Raw genomic sequence first — 11,840 nt, 5'->3', positions numbered from 1 at the left:
TAAGTTGCATATACATCTTTAAAACCTACATCTTGAGCATATTGTTCAATGTAACTTTCATGCATTACTGAGTGATGCTTAAGTATAGTAGATGCATTTATGATTAGCCTTGATAACATATCTACAACCTTATTGTGTATGCCCTTTTGATATCTGATGACAAGATGAAATTGTTGTAGAAAACCCATACACCTATAATGTCTTGATTGCTGCAATTTATTTTGTGAGTGAAAATATTGAAGTGGTTGATGATCTATATGTATGATTGTTTCATTGCCCATTAGGTAATGTTCCCACCTTTTCACACTCTACACTAATGCATACAATTCTTTATCATATGTTGAATAATTAACTACTATAGAAGTAAATGTCTTAGAATGATAGCATATGGGTTTACCATGTTGCATCAACACTGCTCCCATGGCATGGTCACTGGAATCTGTTTCAATCTCAAATGGTCATTGAAGATCTGGCAGTGCTAGTCCTAGTGCTGTACTAATTTTTTCTTTTAAGGTGTCGAAGGATTTCTGTTGTTTGCCTCCCCACTGAAACACCTTGTTTAATCCTGTTAAAGCATGTAAGGGAACTGCAATAAAAGAAAACATAGCAATAAACTTTCTCCAATATTGTGCTGCTCCTAGAAAACTCGTAACTTCGGTAGTAGATTTGGGTTTAGGCCAGTTCACAATGACTTCAACCTTAGAGGGGCCTATCTTCAATTCACCACCCTCTACAATATGACCCAAATAATTTAAATATGTTTTGCCAAATTCACATCTAGATAACTTCACATAGATATTTTCTCTTTTCAAAACATCTAAAGTCTGCTTTACATGCTTCAAATGGTCTTTCCATGTTTTACTAAAAACAAGAATGTCATCTAAATATACAATTACAAATTCATCAATAAAAGGTCTGAGTATATCATTCATAACTCTCATGAAAGTGGCAGGAGCATTAGTTAAGCCAAAAGGCCTAACCAACCATTCATACAACCCTTGCTTTGTCTTGAAAGCAGTCTTCCATGCATATTTTTCTGCAACTCTGACCTGATGATAGCCACTATGCAAGTCTAACTTGGAAAAGTAAAGTTCTTCTTTCAACAGATCTAATAGATCATCAATGCGAGGAAGAGGATAATGATTCTTGATAGTTATTTTATTCAGTGCTCTATAATCAATGCACATCCTCCACGAACCATCAAAGTTTCTCACATGGTGTTGTGCTTGGTCTTATGAACCCTTTATCGAGCAACTCCTGTACCTGCTTCTTGATCTCTGCATTCTCTAAAGTGGATAACATGTACATTCCAATGTTAGGTAATGGAGCATCTTGCTGCAAATGAATATCATGTACTATTTTCCTTTTGGGTGGCAGACATTTAGGTTCATGAAATAGGATATCATATTCTGAAATAACTTTAACTAAATCAACTTTTTGTTTAGCATCACAGCGTTCAAATACATTGGTTTTATCAAGGTTCTTTTCCTTTACAACCATCAGCAAAAATTTCTTGCATGAATTCACAATTCTTTTCATCTACCCTGAGTTTATGAGAGAATAGTTATTTTTGAGTTTATGAGCTCTTACAATATATTCTATTCCATCTTTAGTGAGTTGATACTTATTTTCAGCTCTATAGAAAATGGATTTCCTATCATACAATTAACGACTTCGAAAAATAATACCACATATATCGAAGGGAACTATATCTAACTCAACCTCATCTACAAATGTTGACCCAATAGCAAACCTAAGTTTACATTGTCTTGTTACTTGTAGCTTTTCTTTATCACATACCCAACCTAATGGATATGGCTTCTTGTGAGGTGTTGTTAGTAATCCCAACTTCTTTACAATTGTTTCAGAAATCAAGTTTACTTGTGATCACCTTCAAATAAAGTATCAAACTTTTGGTGCTTGGAAATAACTATAATATGAAAAAGCTCATGTATTTTCCTCTCATTATCTTTATTATCAATAGATTATGCATAATTACTTGAAGATGCTTCAAATTTTTTACCTTTTATAAATATGGTTGTGACTGTTGTTTCATCACTTGAGTCTGACCCCAAGTCTTTCTGAATAGCAGCAACAATCTTTTTCTTCTTACCACCAAACTTCTTAGGTTTCAGCTCCAGATGCAAAGACTAGTAGTGTGCATCATCGTGTCCATCCTTCTTGCAATGAGTGCATGAAGGTTTGTACTTATGTACATCATTTGTCTTCGTCTCCTTCCATTTCGGCTTCTTCTATTCCTTGTTCTTACTTGCAGAGTGTTTAGATGATACCCCAACCTCTGGGTTCACATTCTTGCCTCTAGCTTCTAGATGTGTAGCTTGAACTGATACATAATCTAGGCTAGTGGGATTAAACATGAGAATGGTGTGCTTCAAATAGCTATGCAGACCACCCATATACTTCAATAAATTTTCAGCTGAGTCTAGAGATATGCCTAGAGTTAAAGCTCTTTTTCTAAATTCCTAGGTATAACTTTGTACACTTTGACCCTTTAATTGGCGCAGAGTTTGCCAACTCATCATTGCTTGCTACATATAAGCTAGAGGATAGAATTTTTTTTTGATGGCAGAAACAAATTCATTCCAGGTAGAAATAATTTTACCATGTCTCTTCAGATTAGCTTGTGTCTTGCCTTCCCACCACACTAGGGTAGTTCCTCCAAGTTAAAGGCTATCCAGCTGAATCTTTCTCCTTTTTGAATCAATATTCTGCACCCTGCAATATACATCAATTTGTATTATCTAGTTATATAGCTTTTATGAATCTAGTTCTCCATCATAAATTGGAAAATCAAACTTTACATCTAATTTAATCAAAGAAGTTTTCTTCTTTTTCTTATCAGGGCTAGCAGATGAGGATGATGAAGGTGATGGTGGAGGAGATGATGGAGGAGGCTTTTCCCCTTTCCCTTTTCCTTCTGGAGGGTCAACTAGAGAAGGTTCCTCTGTTCCATTGTCTTGTTTTTGTGTTGAGTTCTTTCACCTCGACCCTTCTTAAATTCATGATACATCTCTTCCACCATGGCTCGCATGGCCATAAAACTGTTCATGAACTGAGATTCTAATTCCAATGGAGCTTCCTTTTCCATTCTCCTCTGAGGATATACTCTTCCAATCTGTCAATTAGCCTCAACAAGTTCTCCTTCTCCTAGTTTGAGCTTTGACCTAGTTAGCATTCAAAATCCAGCACAAGCTTGTCTAACCTTAACAAAACCAAAACCAAAAGCTCTGATACCATTTGATCTAAAAATGAGATCTTAGATTAATATTAAGGTATTACAGACTCATGTGCATGATTTGCCTATATTACTTAGTGTAATGAATCAAAAAGATAAAGAATAATATAGACAATGAGTAGTTAGAGAAACATAATAGACACACACATAACACAACAAATAATGAAGGAGTTCACCCAAAACTCTTGGGCTACATCTCCTGGTCTAGATTTCAGTGGTGACCTCTCGATTATGTCTTCAACAACAGAGTTTTAAAAATGTGAGCTCAAATTGAATCTCAACACAACAGGAACAAACAACAGGTTTTTTCATGAATCCCTCAAGTCTTTCTGAGTACACAGACTCTCCCTCTCGCTCTCTATCTCGGCACTGCCTGTCTCTGTCTCTAACACTGAGTGTATTTTAAGCCTATCGGTGCCTTTTTGTTCATTTTCCCTTTCAGGCTCTCTTGCTTCTAGCCTCTGTCTGCTCAAATCCCCTATGAGTGTTAACCAATCATGGTGTGACATCTTAAGGTATGGTTGCCACCTGTTATGAAATAGAAAGGACCATTGGCACCTTGAAATCCCCAAAAATATTGTTTCTCTGTTTACATAGAGAAATACACAGAAATGCCGAAAAATTTGCCAAAATACTTTCTATCGGACTTCAGATATTATTGAATCTACACTAAACTCCATCGGGTCTACCTTTATAATGCTATCGCAAGTTGCTAGTAGCAGGTTCCTTTGTATTTGGGTTTATAACGAAAAACCCCCAAATACACATGAAAACTCGTCAAATGGCTGTGTATCGGACTTCAAATATTATGTATTTGCATCTACAAATTCCATCAAGTCTAGTGATATCACATGTCACGTCTTCTTTTGGGTCTCTAATCATCGATTGCGCTGATTGGCCTTATTGGTTATCGGTGCATCACTATCGCATGATTGTTGGCCTCTTGGCATCACCCCTTATACTGTTGCAATGCAATATTATGATGTGATAAGTCGCAATCGCATATCACCAAACCTTCGGGCCGAAGGTTAAGTCCTTCCCTATGTTATATTAGCGATGTGATATTGCGTGAGTAGATATGGACCATTGATCTGTGTGCTTGATCAATGGCCCTCATTTAATTGCATTGATTGCTATCCCGATTTCCATCAGGTCACTTCCAATTAACTCTACTTACCATCTCTGATTGCGATATGCTGATTAGATCTGGATTGTTGATCGGCCAGATCCGACGGCTCTTGTGCCATGTTGCTTAAGCCTCCGATAGACTCTATTTTCGCCATTTCTTCATGTTTTTCCCATCCAATAACGTTTTCCACCACTCTTGAAGGTTTATCCTTTGCGATAGTGTTTAAGTATCGAAAGACTTAAAGGTTTTTAGGATTCATTTTGGATCAGTAGGTCATCAGCTATAGATCACTTTCCTTCTTGGTTCATCATTTCATTACTTTATGGAAATACTAGTAGAAATTGATAAAATTAATGACTAGGTGATTAAAAATGTTAGTCACCGCAATCATTTCAAGTGAATTACCACTAAACTTGAGCAATTTTAAGTGACCAAACTAAAAATGACTAACTTAAACCACTAATTTAGTCTAGGGATAACGTATACAACTAGCTAATAGATGACTAAACTAAAAACGACTAACTTAAATGACTAATTTAGTCTAGGGTTTAAATATATGACTATATAATAAGTGACAACATTATTTGATGATGAGACTACCCTACAAGCCACCAAATTTAGATCACATCCATGAGGTCAACAACAATTTGTGGTTCAAGATATAGCTAATTTGGAACAAACTTACCTCTAGAGCCTAGGATTTTTTTTAACCTCTAATATTTATGGAAAAAGACATCAATTTCTAAAGCATGTGGGAACCAAACTGTCACCTTTCCCATGTTGACTCCCTCTATTGAAAATCATGGAAAATCTCCATATATTAGTTATCCTTACTAAAACCAACATTTCATTGGAAATGATAATTATTCCTATGATATTACTACTTCGGTATACATTTTGACCACACAAATCTTATTTTGATGTCTACCTTTCTCATTTCATGACAATATTACCCTACAAGCCACCAAATTTTCATCATATCAGTGAGGTCAACACCAATTTTTGGTTCAAGATATAACTAAGTTGGAACAAACTTAGCTCTAGAAGCTATGCTATTTTTCCACCCCTAATGTTTATGGATAAAGAGATATCAATTTTCTAAAGCATGTGAGAGCCAAAGTATTACCTTTCCCATGTTGACTCCTTCTATTAAACATCATGAAAAATATCTATAAATTAATTATCCTTATTAAACCAAACATTTAATTGGAAATGAGGATTGATCATTACGATGACATTAGTACTTTTCTGCACTTTTTAACCACACAAAACTTGTCTTGATATCACCATAATTCACTTTTGATAAATCAACTAGAACCCTCTCGATTGGTATTTGGTGACACAAAAACCTATTTTTTTATAAATTAATAACTATTTATAATAAAAAATACCTCCGATTAAATGAAAGAAAATATTCAACCTTTTATTTAATGGAATTTAATTCCCTTGATAAACATAAGAGCATTTCATTAAAGGTTTCATGTATTTATTCCTTTCAAATATTAAAATTGTTTATTTCCCTCCATTTGAAAGGTTTTTCCATGGGGAAGAAGGAGAAGGAAGGGCACATTCGGAAGGATCGAGGGTCGACACCTCTTTTGGCTTCACATGCATGCCAAATTTGAGATATATTCTTGAGGAGGGGCTTGCAGTGGGACTCCCAACGTCCCATAATGAGTTGTGGGCACAAGCATGAATCTTGTAAAACACATTCCTAATACATTCCTCTTGCGTCGAAGGGTATATGCAGCGAAGATCTTGTGGGCACAAGCATGCATCCTGTGAAACACATTCCTAATAGCGTCCTTGTGTTCATGTCCCTCTTGCATCAAAGGGTATATGTGGCGAAGAAGGCCATCACTGCAAACCCAAAGACATTCTTTCTTACTCTGCAAGTATCGGATTGAGGCCAGCCCTTGGCACCTTGTCTCTCACACATCTAGTCGCATGCCATGGAATGAAAGGGCTTAAGCGCTTTAAATTTTGCACCATTGTTAGAAACAGAGGTTTGATTCATACCCGCGATAAATAACTCCATAGATGATATCATCTATTTATTGCATCATAGAAATTACATTGTCATTTGTGCAAATTTGTGGGTTGAGTGAGATTCCCATATTCTTTCTTAGCCACAGACGAGGTCAACTAGATTCCACTTGAGAGAAGAAATTGGTCATTGAAGTGAGTCGTGAGTCTGTAACTAGAGTCCAACATGAATAACACACTAAATATATTCCCGTCAAGGATTTCTTCTTGTCCACCATTTTGGATTTGAAGAGCTTGTAGGTGGAGCATTTTTTCGACATTATCTCCCCTCCTACACCAAATGTAAACTATGTCATACTCAATTACAATGACACTTTATAGCACTATACATCACATGTACCTACGAACGTCACTAAAGACATTAGGGAGTCTTAGAGAAATTGTCATTTATAAATTTCCAAAAAATATTCTTCAGTTTTACATTGTAAGGAAGGAAAGGATGATTATGTTGTAATGGAGAAACCATATTTGTAGACATGGATGCAAGGTGGTCTAGACTATATAGTTTTGAAGAGATTTGATATTGTTGGAATTCATATCATTGGAAGTGTGTTTGGACAAAGTATTTCTCTCGACCATTTTTTTTGATAGGTTGATGATATGGTGGCAAAGTTTACAAATTTAAATTGAAGAATGGGAAAAATTGGCACATTTACCATGAAGCAAGAAAAACTCTTTGAACTTGTAGGAAAGGAAAATTCCAATCTCCCTCATGTAATTCTTAAACTTGGTCTTTTTGAAATGTTAGATATTTCCTGGAAAAATGCAAACTATGCACAAATTTGGGAGTATCTTCAAGATGAATATGAGCTAACCCAGCGGTTTGGCAGTTTGGACTTTAAACTCAAGTTTGTAGAGCATAATGTTCACTATTTCCTGGAAATACTGCAAAACATAAAGTCTGACTTCTTGGAGTGGCTTATCATAATATTGATAAGTGCAGAGATAGTTATTTCTATCTATAATTTTGTTTAGGAGATTGTATAACTTTGTTTGGGAGACTGAAATATCTCGAGTATAACTCATTCATGTGATACACCACTGGTACAGGGCTGGAGAAAACAAGTAAATCTTTCCCTACAGAAATGAAGCCCATGAAATTATTTTTGGTGGACTTCATGTGAATAGAGAAGACTGACTAAAGGCATTAATCTATCAATACAAATATCATATTTGGTATGGATCCTTTTCTCATTCTCGGAATCCCACTTCTGCCACTAACCAGTGACAAACTCAAGAGTCATAGTGGTTTCCTTTTGAGTTCCTGCTTCTTCAGGTTGGTGCACTTCTTTCAATAAATTTTTGGGCATATCTTCAACTACCTATTGTTTAAATTCCATGTCAACATCATTTCAGCCTTTAACTATCACTCGCTATGTCTGTCTTGGTCCCCTCCAAGTTTACAAGTATGATAAATTTATTGTGTGATGTTGCAATTTCAAGCCATGTTTCATTGGAAAAGTGGACCTTATGTGATTTGGGTCAACATTGTCTTATGATTTGATGTGGGTTTGAGATTTGGAAAATTGGCCTTGTTGTTCTTTAGATGTGGGTGTGAGGTGGGGTGGATGAATTTGATGTGGTTATGCATCATGGCCAAAGACAAGCCAATCCTCGATGTTTTTTGACTCTCACAATCTGAATCCAAAAATAGTAGTATTGCATAAAATGAGGAACCTCCTATTTGATCCTCATCCTCACTACCAGAATAGAGGGTGAAATCTTCTGGAATGAGTGCCTTGAAGGATTATTCTTCTTCCAAGAATCATCTAATGGATCAAAATTCAAGTAAGTCACATTCTCATGGTGTATCACAACATATGGCAAAGACCCATAGTAGCAATAATAATAATAGCAACTATAGCAGCCACGAGATGCTAATAGGGTAGTGTTGCTTGTGAATGATTTCTAGAGCGTACTTCCCTCTCCTGGAAGTGCCCACTGAGAGGGTCTCCAAAAATAGGGTCTAAATAATAGGCACTCCACCAACAATCCATTAAACAACATGGAATTCAATCATTTGATTCAATTAGTTGGGTTCTAAAGCCCACTTGAGCCCAACAGACCATGAAATATGAATAAAAATTTGCAGCAGACTTGGCAAGAAAAATGCATAAAGGAAGAACTAGTGGATTCTTATGACGTTCTTAATTTGGATAGAAGTAGGGCAGTGCAAGAAATGATTGAAATAGATGATGGGAACGGCAAGGAAGGGGAAAGAGAGCATGACCATGCTAAAATACATGCACAAGGGGGAGTAATTGTATACAATTCCAATCTTAGTCTACGTTGAGGATGACCACCAACTGTGAAGTGATTTTTGCAGAAGTTAACCCGAAGTGAACCATGAGCGATGGCGAGGAACCTACAAATAGTGAAGGAGTAAAAATTGAAGCCCTAACTGCATGTAGTAGGCTTTAACTTGACCATCCCTACATTTATTTTTTACATTTCAGTTGCAACTTCTTCAACATTGAATACTTTCAAAGTTAAATAGGAATCATTAGGTGCTATCCAAACACTATCCAATAGGCACCTACTATTACAGTGAGTAGGCTTTTAGAAATATAAGGCCATTCACCTCAAAATAGACAGTTTCAACTTTGGTTTCACTAATTAATTCAACCAACCATTCCAGTGCCTTTTGCTTATACATGTATAATAAATCCTTTTCACGCACACTATTTCATGATATTTTCTTTCATGGCTGATTTTTTCTAGAGTGTCTTTGTTACTTTCTATAAAGCGTGAGTGGTGTCGCTTTGTTTCTAGATTGTTGTTACATCTTTTTAATAAAGTCACAGTCCAAAAACATACAGAATATGAATATTTATTTAGATGAAGTCTCAAGACTACCTTTACATACAATTTTCTTTACAAAATAGAAAATGGAAATGTCCTAGGAAACTATCATGGCCATTCATTATTGTCTTTCCTATAAAATATTTTCCCTTTTAAATTTTATCAATTGTCATTTTTCTTTTTCAAGTATTTTGATTGTTTCTTGATTGCTGCCGAAACCATAGTTTTTGATACTATGTACTTGATAAAGCACCATTCTACTGGAAGAATGTGTTTTTGCAAACTGGTTATCTAAAGTAGATCTTGTTTCCTCTTTAATAGTAGATAAAATTGCAAATATACTCTTTATTTAAGATTGGATTGCGAGAAACTAAATTGAATCTATTAGGCTCAGTAACACACAATTCAATCCTAGATAAGATTAGATAAGGTGATTTTATTTATTTTCAATCCATGGTCACAAGAGTAGCTCAATGGGACTAAACAATACATCCAACAATGAAAAGGGAAATGTGGGAGTGTGAGAGACATTTCCTAGAACAAAAGTAGAATGAATTACAAGTACATGAAGGGATCTAAGTTCTAAATTATTTTTTTAAGTGATAAAGTCTAAGGTCAATGTAGTGCAACTGTAGATAGGATAACAGAAGACCATGTTTAATGTCTAACCAATGACCACAAGACTTAGTGGGATTCAAAAGTAGAATTAGTGCAATTAGTTCAAGTACATAATGGGTGTGCAAAATCAACTCCTAACCCTAATCTAGAAAAAATAAAAAACAACCAAAAGCTAATCCTTAATACTCCAAAATAATATAGATACAAAGAAAAACTCATGTCAAACATAATATGCAAACATTAGATGCTAATTGGATGTCTCATTAGAGCTAGAAGTAGGATGAGAGGAGGAAGAAGAAATAAACACGAAGTAAGAAATTGTTTTATAATAAATGGCTTCTAAAAACGTGTAAATGGTAGATATTTTTGCAAGAGGCATGCCCAGAGATGTGGCCTTGTTACCACTAAAACCAACAGAGGACCTGAAGGGGTTTCCAAGAGGGAAGTTGCTAGGTTAAGGGAAAGGGTGGAGGCTTAGCCTGCCATCACCACATCTAAGTCTCCTTGCTCTTTAAGGACTTTCACCAATGGGAGGATTCCTAGTAGTGTAGGGATCACTTGTAAAGTACATATCAATGGACAGGTGAGAAGTCACCTTGAAAACCCTTTCCCAAGGATGGAGTGAGGAATGGAACTTTCTTGATGTTTTCTTGATATTTAAGCAAGGGACTTGGTCCACTAGGGGTAAGGGGTGGGTATTGGAGGGTTGAGCGAGAAAGGATAGTCCTATAAACGAGGTTCTCAATCCCTATCATCCTTGGGAAAGTTGGATTCCCAAATGGTCCTTGAAAAATAATCTTTATTGAGAAGTGGGATCACACGGGGTGATGTGGACCCAACCTAGGTTCAGGGATGGAATGAAAAGTTCTTGAATTTTTAATGTTTTCTTGAGTCTAACCTATACATTTTACATCCTTTTTTTGTGCAACCTCACCGACCATCACTAGGAAGTACTCAAATTTAGAGTTACATAGATCACCATTTTTACCTCTGATTTCCGATACATTTTCTAGTCTTCATCTAAGATAACACATATTTTTATCATTTGATGTAGTTTCATCTATAGATGCAAGCTGAAGAGTTGTGTCCTCGAGATCAATGTAGAGATCCCCAAGTCCTATTGGAGCATACCCTACCACTTCTTGAGTGTCAAAATTTATAAGCACCTTGTTCGTACCTTCTAGGTTGAGAATGAATGTCAATGTGTGGAGGAATGGAGCTATATAGATAACCCAATTCATTTGAATAATTGTCCTCTGCGATGATCATCAAGCCCTACTTCCTAGTAACTGGGCAAATTCTACTCTCCTAATCTCTTCAGTAATTTACTTCCTTGCATTGAATTTCCTATGAGGTCTCTATTTTTTTTTGTCTTGTTTGGAATTTCCAATCCTCTAGGTTTTAGGAAAAACGTAAAAAACAATGGTCTTTATAGCATTAAATAATGCTTGTTTGATTCTAGTGAGTTTTGTAATTCACTGATTTGTGACTCACATTCATTTTTATGGGATGTTATAGTCTGCTAAAATTTCAACAAATTAATAATACAAACTTCAAGATTAATAGAGAACTAAATCCTCCCACACGCATACGCCTTACTATGAAAGACAATGTTAAGGGAAACATAGTGTTAGTGGAAACTCTGTAAATCTCTTTCATTGTGGGAAATTATGTTTTCAGAGATTGGAATGAAAACATGCATGTGTCTTTCATGGAGATGTCTAAGACATTTCTTAAATGCAAAAAATACTTCTGACTGATAATGGGGTACATGGCCTAAAATGTTACACTTTTCTCATTTGAAAATTAATGGTTGTTAAATCGAGGTATGCCTAACCACCACATTGACTTAATTTTTTCCAATTTCTTTTATGATTTTAAATAAATGTATTTAGTGATGCGATATAATGTGAGAGAAGTTTACAGGGTGGATATGAGTGCTTATTTAATCTATGTTATGTCTTTTAAAGTTGTACAGTGATTCTACTT

The 11,840-nt window shown here is 35.6% G+C and overlaps 1 pseudogene; it reads left to right on the top strand.

Moving 5' to 3' along the window:
- Nucleotides 1-6,077: 6,077 nt before the first annotated feature.
- LOC149176565 (protein RETARDED ROOT GROWTH, mitochondrial pseudogene) lies at nucleotides 6,078-7,406 on the top strand (annotated as a pseudogene).
- Nucleotides 7,407-11,840: the final 4,434 nt, after the last annotated feature.

Source organism: Pinus tabuliformis, chromosome 4_1 (assembly GCF_031772625.1).
Source record: "Pinus tabuliformis cultivar Carrire ecotype Pingquan chromosome 4_1, CPIR1, whole genome shotgun sequence".
Taxonomy (NCBI): Eukaryota; Viridiplantae; Streptophyta; class Pinopsida; order Pinales; family Pinaceae; genus Pinus; species Pinus tabuliformis.
The sequence above is the reverse complement of the archived record's forward strand: the minus strand, read 5'-3'. Positions and strand labels throughout refer to the sequence as shown.